This window comes from Trichosurus vulpecula, chromosome 2 (assembly GCF_011100635.1).
Source record: "Trichosurus vulpecula isolate mTriVul1 chromosome 2, mTriVul1.pri, whole genome shotgun sequence".
Taxonomy (NCBI): Eukaryota; Metazoa; Chordata; class Mammalia; order Diprotodontia; family Phalangeridae; genus Trichosurus; species Trichosurus vulpecula.
This window is the reverse complement of record NC_050574.1, coordinates 423,857,072-423,872,757: the sequence shown is the minus strand read 5'-3', so window position 1 is coordinate 423,872,757 and position 15,686 is coordinate 423,857,072.

Genomic DNA, 15,686 nt, shown 5'->3' with positions numbered 1-15,686 from the left:
TTGGTCCAGGAATCAGGCAGGAAATTCTGAATGATCCAGACCTAAGACTGTGTCTACTAAGTATCAGATTGAAAGAGAGTGGTGGACACTGCTCACATACTGAGTGGTCCTATAATGACAAAACTTCACCTGAGTTACCTGAGGGTAATGAGGGTATATGGTATGGGAATGTAGGTATGATAGGGAATATAGATAACCTCTATGCTCTTTCCATCTCTTTAAGATTTGTACCTAGGGCAATTGCTCCGCCCTCTCCCCAGCACATACCTTTTAGTCCCTTCCTCATTTATCTACACTCCCTGGACCACAGGCAAGATGAAGATTTACTTCCCTCAGAATATATTATCTTGTACAAAAAAGAAGAATTTGGGTGAATTTCTAATAAAGAGAAAGATTGCCAGCAGAGCTGGGTCTATGAACTAAGCAAATATTATCACTAATGTTCTAAGCAAATGTTATCATTGATACTCTCTGACCTAGAAAAATTCAATTCAATTCATGTATTTCCATAAGAATTTATTAACCTCCTTCCATGTGCCAAGCATTGTACCATGGGCTAGGGATACAAAGACGTGAGATAGCCTCTGTCTTCAAGAAACTTACAATCTCAGATAGGGATATAGTATGTACATGGATAGTCAAGAGCAAAGAATTTGGGTCTAATGGTAGCCATCTCTAGGGAAGGGGGTGGAGTGGATGGAGAAGAAAAAAAGAAAGAAAAAGAAATTTACACAATAAGTTTATTATATACTTAAAAGGAATAGCAAGTTTACATAATAGAATTGCAGTTTCATGTGCAATCATCTTTTTATTATTCTACTGTTATGAAAATGCATGTTTTATTTCATAAATTAAACAAATTAAACAATTTTTAAAAGTGAAATATGTATATACATATATGTACATATATATGAAGTAATTGGGGAAAGTAAAGAAAAGCCTCATATAGGAAGTAGCCTCTGAACTGACACTTAAAGGGATTAAAAAGTTGATGGTGCATAAAGAGAGCATTCCCAGCAAGAGGGACAGCCTGTGAAAAGTCATGGAGATAGGAATGCAATGTCAAGCATGTTTAGAGAATGGCTAGTAGGCCGTTTTGGCTGAACATGGCGGCATGAGGAGGAATGATAATGTTCAAGTTAAATAAGGGTTAATAGGTGGGATGGAGCCAGATTGTGAAAGGTTTTAAATGCCACACAGAGGCCTCAGTATTTTATCCCGGAGGCTATAAGGAGCCCTACCTATGATTTTTGGTCCAGACCTGTGATTTCATTGATATAGACTGAGAACTCCCAATGAGGAAAATCTCTCCACCAATGTAGATCAGCAATTGTTCTGTAATTTAGTCTTAAAGAGTTGCCTGGGCCACTGAATGGTTGTGACTTCCTCCAGGTCACATAACCATTAAGTATTGGAAGTCAGACTCAACAGTCAACTTTATCCACTACACCCAATTGCCTCTCTACCTGAGCATTAACAAAATCAATTTGGCAGCAGTATAGAGGAAGGATTGAAAAAGGGTGGAGGGGAATGAATTAGGAGGCTATTAAAATATTCCAGGTGAAAGGGAATCATAGCCTAAACTAGGATTATAGCCCCAAGAATATGAAATAAATTACAGGTGAAAGAGATATCGTTGGTCAGCAAACATTTGAGTTGAATGTTGTATATAAAGCGACGAGGGAAATGAAAAGAAATTAAATACAAGATTTCTGTCCTCAAGAGGCTTATTATCTAATTCAAGAGACAGAATGTATATATAAAAAGATAACTAACTCAGGGATATAAGGAAGTTTCAGAGAGAAATGAAATAAAACTATATATCATGAATATTGTTGCCAGTGAAATTCACTTTCAGATTCATGATGCGACAAAATTAACCTCCAAAGGAATTAAGTTCCAAATGAGCAGTATGGACAGGGTTTATAGACCAAGCATGTATTAAGACAGTGTGCTAAGCACTGAAAAAGAAACAGTTCCTGTTCTCAGTTAGCTCACAGACTATGGGGTGGGAGCGGGGAGAAGGGGAGGGAGGCAACATGTAAATTACTATATACAAATGAGTTGCGTACAGATGAATTACATACAGGATAAAATGGAGATAATCAAAAGAGGGAAGACATTAGCATTAAGGGGGACTGTAGAAGGTGAGATTTTATTGGGGATTTGTAGAAAGCTAAGGAAGCAAGAAGGCAGGAATAAAGAGGGAGAGTATTCCAGACATAGGAGGCAATCAAGGAAAACATCTGAATCCAAAGGATGGAGTCCCTCATGTGAGTAAGAGCAAGAAGGCAAGTGGATAAATGCAAAAATTGACATTTTAATCTAAAAAATCAACAGCACAAATACAAAATGGAGGATGTGTGGCTAAAGGACAATGGTTATAGAAAGATCTTGTAATTTAAACAAATTGTGATATCTGAATATGATGAAACACAATTGTGCTGTAAGAAGTGAGGAAAAAGATGATTTCAAAGAGAAACCTGGAAGACCAGGTCTCATGACCAACAAGATGTAGGGCTAGAGGCTTTCTCTGATCCTCACAACTTCTCCAAAACAGAAAAAGTGAGCAAGAGATAAAACAATTTCAGCTGTCTCTGTGCTCTTAGGCATCAGGTGTAGGATTTGAACCCAAATCTTCTGCCTGTGGAATCAGGGTACTTTTCCTCGTACCTGGGACCTAAGTTCAAATGCCAGACCTGCCACTTACTACCTATGTGACTTTTAACCTCTCTGGATCTCAAATTTTCTCATCTATAAAACGAAGAGATTGGCTTCTAAGCTTCTTTTCAATTCTAGATATAGTCAAGTTAAGTCAACAAGCATTTACTATTGCTTACTGTGTGTCAGGAACTGTGTTAAGAGCTGGGGATACAAATAAAAGCATAAAGAAAGACAACTCCCACCCTCAAGGAGCTCATATTCTAATAAGGGAAGATAACATAGGAAAGGAAGCAGAAAGGGGTAATGGAAAAATACTTGTGTGGGGGTATGGTGATAAAAGAAGTCTCGAGAGTCAGTGGATCTGAGAGAGGAATGAAGACAAAAACTGCTGGTTGCTATCAAGACAACTCTTAAAGGAGATAGTCGCCATTCTGCTTTTGAGCACATAGTGCCTTATTTTTCTATTGCTGTAGTGAGCATATGTTTCTTACCAGTGGGGATTTTCTGGTCCACTTGATCTTTGCGTACAAACACAATGAAAATCTAATTCATCTTGCCTCAGATGATATGAATAGTATAGTACAGAAGTTCACTAACCACTTAAAGTTCTATTTGTCAATAATATTAACAACTGTAACAAAAACAGGGAAAAATTTCAGGCAACAAATTTGATTAATTGCTCCATCATAGTGGATTAGAACACAAGCAAAACGCTCATACAATGTGATTTTATTTTCTCATTTGGCCTCATTCCCAAATGGTGGCAACTTGGGCAAAAAAAAAATGGCCTCCTACCAAAGAAGAGTTTCCCATTTTTCCATCTTTCAAGAAACACATGCATTTCAGGAAGCATAGCTATGAGCTTCTTCGGGCTACCTTGGAGCTTGGAAAAGCCTCTGAAGAACGAATAGGCAACCACATTTAATAACCCCCTCCTCACCTTTCACCTTCAGGATAGACTTCTCCACCTAGAGAGATCCCTTTAAAGCACAGCATCACAGGTAGGACTTTTAGAAGATCTCCACTCCTCTTCAGACCTTTTTGCTGTCATTGATTTAGGATGACAAACTGAGAGAACAGCAACATGGAATTCTATTGTAGGAAGAAGAAAGAGGAATAATATTCAACAATAATTATTCCATTCTGGAAAGCAATTTATAGTCCAGTCATTCCACAAATTTCCGGGTGCCTCTTTAGTTTCCAGTTCTTTGTTGCTACAAGAAGAGTTGCTGTAAGTATTTTTACACATATGGGTCCTTTTCTTCCTTCTTTGATCTCCTTGGGGCATTGCCTTATACTGCTATTGCTGAGGCAGAGGGCATGCACGGTTTGGTGATTTTGGAGCCAACATAGCAATATGTTTTATTTAACTGTGCTTATATGATATGAGGGTTTTATATTTTCCCCCCGCCCCGTGAGTGGAGTATAAGTAGAAAAGAGAGAAAACAAATGATTGGAAATTGAACAAATGTAATAAAAGTGGAAAAAACTTATGGGTGAATCTTATTTAATTGGAATTATTATACCAGCATTTGTTTTGTAAATTGAAAAAAATAGAGATGCCCAGTTCTCAGAATATTTGCTTTTAAATTCAAAGGTAGGCATGGCCCAATTTGTCATCAAAAAGAAGGCATAAGATAAAGGTCCTTGTCATGAGGCAACCTGTCTTGACTGTGACTGACATGCTTCCCCATATAGTGGCATGCTGTAGTGGAAGGAATGCTGGGCCTGGGGATAGAAGAGACCTTGGTTCAAATATCTTCTGGAAAGTTCCTAGCTGTGTGACCTTAGGCAAGTCATTTAACCCCTAAAATGGGACATAATAATATTTGTTCTACTTACCTCATGGAAGTGTTGCAATGAAAGTACTTCATAAGCCCTAAAGGGCTATAAAAAATATAGGTTACCATTACTATTATGTATTTCTGGCTATCTTGTTTCCTGACCATTAACTTTCCATCTCCTGTTCCATTTAGTATTTGGGTGCTTTGCTCCAAATCATTTTTTGACCCACCCTGTGCTGGTATCCACTTTTTTCCAGCTCTTTTGTTTCATTGTGTCTATTCATTTCCAGGACCCTTTCCCCAGCTCTGAATTTGCTCAAATACCAGAAGACTAATCTCTGCTAAAATCTTGATTCCATCTTCTAGAGACCTCTGCTGCTAGTCATCAGCCCTGTATCTCCCACAGATAAGTTCCTAAACAAGAGCCCCCAATCCCATGGGCCTACACTCACTTTCAACAAGAAAGCGGGCATTTGTAGAAATGAATTTCAAGAAGAGGGAGGGGTTATCATAAACAGCATATATGGTGACAATAGGAAGCATATTTCTTCTATGCAACATGACTAATGTGAAAATGTGTTTAATAGGAATGTATGTGTGGAGCACATATCAGATTACATGCCATCTTGGGGAGGGAGGGAGGAGTGAGGGGGGGGAAATTTAAAACTTATGGAAATGAATGTTGAAAACTGAAAATAAATAAAATAAATATTAAAAAGTGTATTTCTGAGATCTGGGGACACTGCGCTCCTCACCCCCCCCCCAATGTGGACTGAGATGGATAAAGGAAACCATTTGTTAAGCCCTTACTATGTAATTTGCCCCCTAGCCATATCCATGTAAAAGTATATGATCTATTTCTCTTCTAATTTTTTTATGGCATGTTCTTTAACAATTAGATCAAATATCCATTTTGAATTTATTGTGTTTTGACATATGTGTAAACATGTTGGTTTACAATTAATTTCAGCTAGACTGACTTCCAGTTTTCCCAGTGATTCTTGTCAAGTAAGGAGTTCTTTCCTAAATAATTTATATTTTCAGGTTTGTTAAACACTTGGTGTTTTAGTTCAATTAATTCTGATTCTTCCTGGTCTAAGTCAGCTTATTAATCTACCTTTTTATTTTTTAACCAGTAGCAATTTTTAAAATAGTAACTGCCTTATAATGTAGTTTGAGGCCTGAATGTTATTCCCCTTTCATTTCTACCTTTTAAAATAATTTCTTTCAGTATTTTAAATATTTTGTTATTCCAGATGAATTTTAATATAATTTTATTGAGTTCTAAGTATCTTTTTTGTAGTTTGATTGATGTAGAACTAAATGTGTAAATAAATTTTGGCAATATGGTTGTTTTTATTGTATTGCCACAGTCCATCCATTAGCGATGAATATCCCTCCAGTTCTTTAAACCATTCTTCAGTATTGTTTTGTTTTGTACTTCTTTGTTGTGACAAAGGATTCTTTTCTGTTTATGTATCAGGTGTGTGGGTCATTGGAAAAGGACAGCAATGTAAATAAGCTTCAATAAAACATTTTTAAATGCTTGTGAGAGAAATTATTTTTATTCAACTAAAACTGCTGTTTGAAAAATAGATGGAATTCCATAAGAAAGGATGCCCTTACTTTTACTTCAGCAAACTTTTACTACTACTATTGAGTACAAAACACTGAGAACCAGAAATGCCAAAATAAAAAATGACATGCAACATTTTGTTCCTAAATCAGTTTGCAAATAGTCTATAGATTGGAGTCTAGTGGCCTAAGGCTCAGAGAAGTTAGGTGACTTACTCATGGTTACACAGACTAGCTTTGATAGACTTGGCTTTTCTCAGCAATGCAAGGTTCTAAGACAGCTCTAAAAGGCTCTTGATGGAAAATGCTATCCACATCCAAAGAGAGAATTACCAAGTCTGAATCAAAGTATACTATTTGCTCTCTCTCTTTTGTTTTGGTTTGTTTCTTCTTTCTTGTGGTTCATTCCACTGGTTATAATTCTTCTTTGCAACATGACTAATTGAAAATATGTTTAATGTGAATGTATATGTTGAGCCTATATCAAATTGCATGCCATCTTAGGGAGGTGGGGGGGACAGAGGGGGAGAAAATTTGGAACTCAAAAACTTATGGAACTGAATGTTGTAAACTAAAAATAAATAAATTAAAAAAAAAATATCAGAGGCTGGACTTGAAACTAGGTCTTTACTTTAGGTCTTCCTGATACCATGTCCAACCCTATCGACTGTATCACACTGTCTCTCATGTATTATTTGTATCACAAGAAAACTAACCACAGCAAGCTCCACAAGATGCACCTGAAGAAAGTGGAAAGAAGGGTGTCTTCGAATCAATTTGTAAAGCCCAGTAGGTGTGATTCAGGGAGAGATTCAAAGACACATCTCTAGGAGGAAGAAGTCAGAGATTATGGAACTTCCAGTGCTACCACCAGAGAAAGGAACAGAATGGGGTAGGTCTGGACTGGGAAAAACTCATCTGGGATAAGTTAGTGGCCAGAAATGCAAGCCAGATAATAGCTTCCTATTTTTTGTAATTATTCTTAACAATTAAATGCTAACAGTTTTCCTACCTACTAAAAGAATTTGAGTGTTGTCAATGCCTTCTAAAATTTTGGTTAACCCATCCTAGTTATGTCACTGAATCACACTGCCAGGATTTTAGTTCCTAACAACTAGAAATGAGCTAAAATGTAATCTAAGTAAGGCAGTGCAATATCTACATGAAGTAGTCTTCTTGGTGGTTCCTGAGGCCACACTGGTCTTGGTCTCAAGGTTAGGGTGTAGACAAGAGAAGCCAAGTATCAGACCAGAGTCAGAGAGGAGTTCAAATAGATTCTCCTACCTGAAGGAACAGAGGGGCTTTCACATCACAGTGTGGTCAGTGTTTCTTAGCATAAGATCCTTGGTTGAAGAGACCTGTTTCTCTTACTTCCTGTCTATTTGTTGTTTACACACACATACACCCCTGCCAAAATGTTTAGGATTCCTTAAGTGTTGATTTGAGACTGGTTAATTGGTCTTATCACATCCTTAGGGATTGTTCTGCAGAGGACAGCAGACAGAGCACTCCCCTGCACTCCTCAAAGAGATGAAACCCCAGGCAGTAAAAGGACAAGGATCTCTACTTATCCTTAACTCTTGCCCTCTTGTGTTTTCACCTCTATCAGCCTCAGCTTTCTAAGGGGAGCTCTGAAGCAGATCACCCCACCACTACCATTGACCCACACATAGGATCTAGGAACAACTCGATTTAGTTATGCCCTCCTGCCAGGGCTTCTGTCTTCCATCGGGTTCCACCCAACTCACAATATTTGAAACTGCCTTCTCAGATTTAGTGTGAAGCTTTTTATTAAAAAAAAATGTGCCAGTCATCCCAGCACAATGGTGGGTAAATCAACAAAGCCAATAGAATAGTCAGTAATAGCTCTTCCCATTTCTCTAGAACTCTTCTCCTTTTAAAAGCACTTATTCATTTGATGTTCACAGTTACTCTGGGAAGCTGACAGTGCAGATAGCACTATCCCCATCTTAAAGATAATGAAACTAGGACACAGAGAAGTTAAGACTTGCTCAAAAATCACACAACTAGCTGATTTTAGTGAAAGAATGAGAAGTCAAATTTCATTACTTTCACTGCAATGCTTTTTCCGTGGACCATGCAACTTACCTTTGGGCATGTTGACAGAAAGTATGTTCTGAAGTCAGGCATAACAGCTTAATTGAAAGCACCTTTATCATGGCCTATCTGGTTGCAAGTAACCACTTATGGGGATGCTTAAATACCCCCCAATCTGGGCAAGGAGTTGAGGGGGATCTTGCATGGATGGCAGAGTATGACAAAATTATGGGAGCCCACAGCTGAGGGCTCCTGATTTGGCCACTAGTCATTTGTCAATCAGTCAACTAACTTGTATTAAATCTACATGCTAAGCACTAGGAATACAAATACAAGTAGAAAGAAAAAAATCCCTCCTTTAAAGAAGCGAACATTCTAATGGGGGAAGACACACAGAAAAGGAAGCTGAAAGCAGGACTGGGAGGAGGTCAAAGGGCCAGCCCAAGGGCATGGTAGAGGAAGTCTGAAGTGCATCCTGGAGAGGAATGAGATATGGCCTGTCTGGGTGTCTTTCTTAAATAGAAGGAAGAAACCTTGGTCTAGAAGGAAACATCCAATCAGAGAAGGAAGCCACAAGGGCAGAGGGTAGGCCTAATGTGTGAATTCCAGGGCTGGAGAAAGGCTTCAAGAAGGAAGAGGACAGAAAAATTTGTTCTCCTGCTACTTTTTGTGCTAAAGCCTCAGGACCACAATTTTGTTGTTTATGTTCCAAACCTTCCACAATGACAAGCTTTTTTGCACTCAGACCAGCTGTTTAAAGAGAAAAGACAGTCTTCTCCCTCACCTTCAAGAGACAGGTAAAACTCCTAGTACCAGATAGAGGCTTCAAGTTCAGCACATATGAAAGCCCACAGTTCTGTGGGGTAATGGGAGAAACAGTTAATCCTACTGTCCCACTGGAATAGCAGATATGGTATCATGGAGCCAATCAGCAGAAAAGATGTCGAAAATCTTTCTGGTTGAGTAGACTGTGTAGTTATCTTGTAAGACATATACAGACAAGTAAACACAACTATTCTTCATCACTGAAGAGCAACCAAGGCTCTATGTGCATGACATTGACAAAATCCAAAGGGAAATAAATATAGCCTGGGTGAAAACAGTCCTCCATTTGTCAGAATCCCCCAATTGAGCCACTACTACACAACCTTCCTTCATATACAGAATATGTATCTTTCTGTGATTGCCCAAGTGCTAGGACAGAAGTCATCTGTTCACTACTTCCCATGGATGAAAGATCACAGATAAGCAAAGAAACAAGGACTTGTGCTTATACATTGACCAGAGTTCTGGACTAAGAGAGGAATAGGAAATGTACTGCTTTTCACCTTAGATTGGCTGGCTGGGTTTAGTTCATTAGTGGGGTATCATGGTACTGCTGCATGTCTTTAGAACTATGTTTCATTTAAGGGGATAAGGGAACCATATTTCAATGTGATAATATATAATCCAATCCAACCCCTTCCTTCACTTCCTCCCCCACATCTGGACCATTAAATTACTTCCAATCAAATTAAAATACTTCCAAATCTACACGAACTACTATATAGTGGGAAGATTGTCAGGGTGCAAAGAGCATACAGGTAGGCAAATTATAGGTACATAGAACAGATAAAGAGTCCAATGTTGTTCAGCTTGGGAAAGACCTTACTCAGAAATTTCCTTATTGATCTCTGTCCAGTGCTGGAATCTAGCCATTCTCAGCTCCCCTCAAATATGCATGATCTCTTCCTATTTCCACCTCGTTTCTGACTCTATAGCCATCAGTTACAGTTTTCTCTCTAAGCTCCTCAGTCCATAGAACCATTTCTGAGTACATCACTATACACATAGTAGGAGTTAAGAACTATTTTTATTAAATGAATTAGAAAGCAACTTTCTTTCTCTTTAGTTCTTCATATTTGACACTCAATTCAAAGTCAAGCTGAAACCCAGGCAGAGCCCTGAGGCTGCAGCAGCAGCAGTTTCAGCTTTCTTGTTCTTTACTCACAGAAATTTCCTGCATGAAAGTGGAAAGTGGAAAGTCAAGTTCACAGTGTGAACTTGAACAAATCAATTAGCCTCTGTGGGCCTCAGTTTCCTCTTCTGTAAAACAAAGCAGTTGAACTAGATTATCTTTGAGGTCCCTTCCAGCTATAGTTCTATTATAGGGCTATCCTATTTTTAATGATAAAAGACTTTTATACAGGTGAAATCTAGTTTAAAAATTAAATCATGGGCAGCCTTAAAGGTAAAAAATAGAGAAGGAGCCATCGCAAAGAGGCAACCTGAATCTTGATTGGGTTGGGGATGGGCAGGGTTAGGGGGAGTGAGGTATTGCTACTAGTCACCTAAGAACTATCTCCCTTCTAAATATGGAATGGAATCTTAAAGTTGGAAAAGACTTCAGGAATCATTTACCATCCTCTTCCTGAAGCAGGAATCCCTTATATAAAATCCCCAAGAAGTATGTAGCATCCACCTGAATACTATCAAGGAATTTACATCGTGAGGCAGTTCATTCAATTTTAGGATAGCTCTTTCAATTTAATTAATCTCACATAATGGTTGATTGGAAAGAATACCGTCTCTGAAGTCAGAGGAGCTATATTCAAATCCTACCTCTCTTGACACCTACATTAGACCAAGTCACTTAACATCCTCGGACTTCAATTCCTTATGTCTAAAATGAGGGGGTTGGACTAGCCAGCTCTGAGGTCCCTTCCAGTTCTAGACCTATGATACCTTAAAACACCATCCACTGGTCCTGGCTCTATCCTCAGAGGACAAGTGAAACAAGTTTAATCTCTCTTCCAAACTACAAACCTTTGGATAGTTGTCCTTCACAGTTTTTACATGTTTCCTTTCTCTCCCCATTCCCCATCCTAAGGCAATTTTGTCTCCCATATCTCTTACACACAGGCACATACCCACATACAGCCAAAAAATATTCATGAGTCTATTTTAGTACCAACTGGTACAAATACCTGCTTCCCCCCTTGGAATATCTCAGACACATGGTCCCTCATCAGCATTCAACCCCCATGCACAGATCCTGGCACAATCACCCAAGTGTGCTTACTCAGGAATGTGCTAGTAAATGTTTAATAACTGACTCTCAGAAGGACACACTTTTAACTTTAATCCACATTATCAACATTTTTTCCATCACTTTATTCAATCTAGAGTCAAAAATCAGCTAAAAAAAAAACAAATCAAGCCCAGATTTGTAGCATTTCCCAGTTTCCAAGATGTAAATGCTCACACCAGTAATTTAACAATCAGCTCTGTGAGCCCATTCAAGCTGGCTCCAACACATCCCTGGCTCTACTTGTACTTTTCCTTCATTCACCCTGCCTCTGTTCTTCATACCCAGGCAACATGACATAAACACACACACACACACACACCACACAGTCTAACTAGTATTTCTTCTTTTGTTTAACTGTTCCAGCCCCTCTAAGTCACTCTCTTTTGTTCTTTCCCCCATAACCTATGACACGTTAGCATTTCTAAACACATGCATTCACATAACATATACACAGATGGTGGTTCCTATCTACAGCAAAAAGGATTATCCATACCATACGGATAACAGCAGAAAGAGGGTTATTTCTTACCCAAAGAAGTTAGGGGAGGATGGAATGGGGAGGGACAGAACCCCAGGCTAGGAATGGCCTCTGCACTTAGCCAAGTATGTGTTATTTGTGGACATCTATACAATAACTGGGGCAGAGTAAATAGTACCAAACAGAGTTCCAGTGTAAAGGACAATCACTAATGAAATCGGCTGTCTGGGGAGGAGGAAATGGTGTGTGAGAGAACACAACGGTTTCATCAGATGTTTCATTTGATGCCAGAGTCTTAGCTGTTCAAGACATACTGCTGAGAACCATATGCTCCCTTTGGGTTTTATCTGAATATGGTTTTGTGTTGTATCATTAGGGAATTAGAGTGATAGGAAAAGAGCTAAAAATGAGCACACCACAGTGCTAAACCTTCAAATGCAGTCACTCTGTCCTGCCACTAGGAAGTGGGAAGTTAATGACCAGCTGCTGTATCCAGTCCCAGGAGGACCACAGTGGGGTCCCATGCTCAGTGGTCCTTGACAGCTGTTTGGAGTTGAGGGAGGGGGGGCAGAATGTGACAACTGGGAGTAGAGATAAAATGGAATTTGAAGCAACAACTCACAGAGAGAAGAGAACTTCAAGACAGAGGTATGGACAGAATAGAGCTGATAGAAATGCCAAGGCTGGCCAAGAATGATGGAAGGGGCATCTGGAAGAGAGGATGAGGGCAAAGGAATAGCCAAGATAAAGGAAGTGTTGGAAACACCAAAGGTTCAAGTGCTGGAATTTTGTGAGATGTCAAGTAACTTGTAACATAGTTCAGCAATGGAGAAAGGGAGGTCAGTAGGTGCTGGCCATAAGGACCTATTGGTCCTTAAAGGGATTTAGCAGTCATAAACAGGCACACAGAAAACAGAGACACCTTAACTAATGAAAAGAATATATTCCAATGATAGTAGAATTTATTGTGTTTCAGAGAAACCAAAAAAAATCAAAGTTAGTAATGATGATCTCAGAGATGGCAACAGTAAAAAAAAAAGTGTTAAAAAAGATAAACTGGGAAATTGCATTATATTTAATGAAATATCAATACACACACACACACACACACACACATACTGAATGGCATAACAACTATTTATGTGAAGCAAAAGTTAATCACAGAGAGGAAAAAAAAAGACAGAAAAACTCAAGTAGTTGAGAACTCAAATACCCCTTTCAAACCTAAACAAGTCTAACAAAAACAAACAAGCAAGAAACAAGTTAAGAATCTGCATAGAACTTTAGAAAGGTTAGATATAAGGGATATCTTGTGATTACAAAATGAGGATAGAAAGAATACATTTTCCTAGCTCTGCATGGCATATTTAAAGAAATTAACCATGTATTAACTAAAGCATAGAAACCCCATAAACGCAGAAAAGTAGAAATATTAAACACATTCTTTACTAACAAAATGCAATAAAATGATAATAAGAAGGTTTTTTTAAAAAAGAAATGAAATTTAAATGGGTACTAAATGATTTAATTCTAAAGAACCTCTGGTAAAAGAATGAATCATATAAAGAATAGATAAAGGAAATTAGAGTTCTAAATTCTAACCACTAGACTACCAGGTAGAAAATAACATGTTAAAACTTTGAGGCTGCAGTCAAAGCAGTCTTTGTTGGAAAATTAATAACGCTAAACATTTTCATCAATAAAAAAGAGATGAACAGATCAATAAACTGAGCTTGCAACTAAACAACTAGAAAAGCAACAAATTTTAAAAAAACATAGCTAAACACAAGCATAGAAATTCTGAAAGTCAAAGAGATCAACAAAATTGAAAGAAAAAACATTGACTTGATAAGGAAACTTAGATATTGTTGAAAAAACTATTAAAAGAGATAAAGGCTTTGCTAATCTAATTAGACAGAGAAAGAGAGGAAAATAAAATTACTAAGTCCAAAATGAATAAAAGAGCATTTACAATAACTGAAAAGGAAATAGAGAAAATTATTAGAAATTATTTTGTCAAATTACATACCAACAAAATTGATAACAAATGAAATAGATACGTACTTCTAAAATCTTTGCAGCAAGCTTCTGTGATAAAAATCTGATATCTGCAACATATAGGAAACTGATTCAAATACATGAGAATAAAAACAATTCCCCAGTAGATAAATCATTAAGGGATATGAATAGGCAACTCTCAAAAGAAGAAAAATAAGCTATTAACAACTATAGATGAAAATTCTGCAAATAATGAGAGAAGTGCAAATCATAACAACTCTGATGTTCTATTTTACAGTCATCAGATTGTCAAAGATGTCTGAAAAGGAAAATGATAATTATTGGAAGGGCTATGAGAGGATGGGAACTTTAATGCACTTTTGGTGAAGTTGTGGGTTAGTATAACGATTCTGGAAAGTAATTTGGAAATATACCCAGTCACTAAACTGTGTCCTAGAAATTCTATAATTCTATCACTATATATATATATATATATATATATATATATATATATATATATATATATATATATACATACATATACATGTATACATGTATACATATATACATATACCTTAAAGAGGTCAAAAAAGAGGGAAAAGATTCATATGTACAAATATATGTACAAATGTATGTATATATGTGTAAAATATGTATGTTTATGTATATATGTGTACAAATATAGCACTTTTGTGGTAGCAAAAGAAATGGATGCTAATAAGAATTAGGGAATGACTAAACAAACTATGGCATATGAATATGATAGAATATTATTTTACTGTAAGAAATGACAAAAGAGCTAGACTCTGAGAAACCTGAGAATTTGCACGAATTGAGGCAGATGGAATCAAGAGAGAGGATGTATACAATGACTATAACTCTGTAAAGAAAAACTGCTCTATAAGATTTATCACTCTGATTAATGCATTGACAGACCAGGACTCCAGAAAACTGACGATGATGAAGTGTGCTTCCCACTTCTTGACAGAGGTGATTGACCAGAGGGGCAGAAAGAGGCATACTGTTTTACTATGGTTTTTTTTTTCCGACATGGCCAATATATGAATTTGCTTTACAAAGGAGAGTTTCTTGTGGGTGGGAAGGGGAGATGGATTGAGGGGAATAAGAGAAGCTAGTGATAGTAATGCCAAAAAAAAAGAAGAAGGAAGCATCAATGAAGCATTTAAAAATGCATTGGAAAGAACAAAAGGAGGTTCAGAGGGAAAGACAAGCAGGACAGCTCAGAAATTAACATATTGAATTTATTATATACTTTAAAAAACAAACCAAGGTGTGTGTGGCAATATGCATCTTCATAAATAATCCTCTTTTCTCAGACTTATAGTTGAGAGACTGCCATGGCCTCATTTTCCTCAGTTGCCACCACTGTTGTTGGAATAGAACTCAGTCCAAACACCTCCGTGCTCAAACTTGCTGTTCCTAAAGGATTTTGTTGAGCAGGGTGTTTATTCATGAGAAAGAAGTGACTTACATACTAAATGGCACCCTCACAATCTAGATGGATTAATGACCTTCTGAAGCATAGAAGCATGGATGATGTGTATTTCATGAGCCAGACCTTCCAGAATTCCCATTCTCATCCTTGCTTTAGTAAGGTAGTGAAGGATCACAAGGGAGCAAGACATTGGGGTTCTCAGCTTAGTCTGCAGTAGGTTTCTAGGTGGACAGACATAGTGCTAGAGGGGGTCTTCAAAGTCATCTCACTTTATAGTTGAGGATATTGAGTCCAGGAGGTCAGAGCTGGGATTCAAACCCAGGTCCTTCTGACTTCCAAATCTAATTCTCTTTCCAACACACCACGTTGTCTGCCTCAAAGTAAGCTGTCGGTTTCTCCAGGAGCATCTTCCTTATGTTAGTGAAGCATCTTTATTTGTAAGTTACAACTAGAGTAATCTGACTAATAAGATCTCTGTCTCATTTACCATGACTTTCTGCAAGGCTCATGATTTTACTAGGAGTTCTAAAAACATGCTGTCCACTTTTGAAGAGCTCATTACAGATTTGATATCTTATCTTTTTCATTCAAATAAGGAAAAGA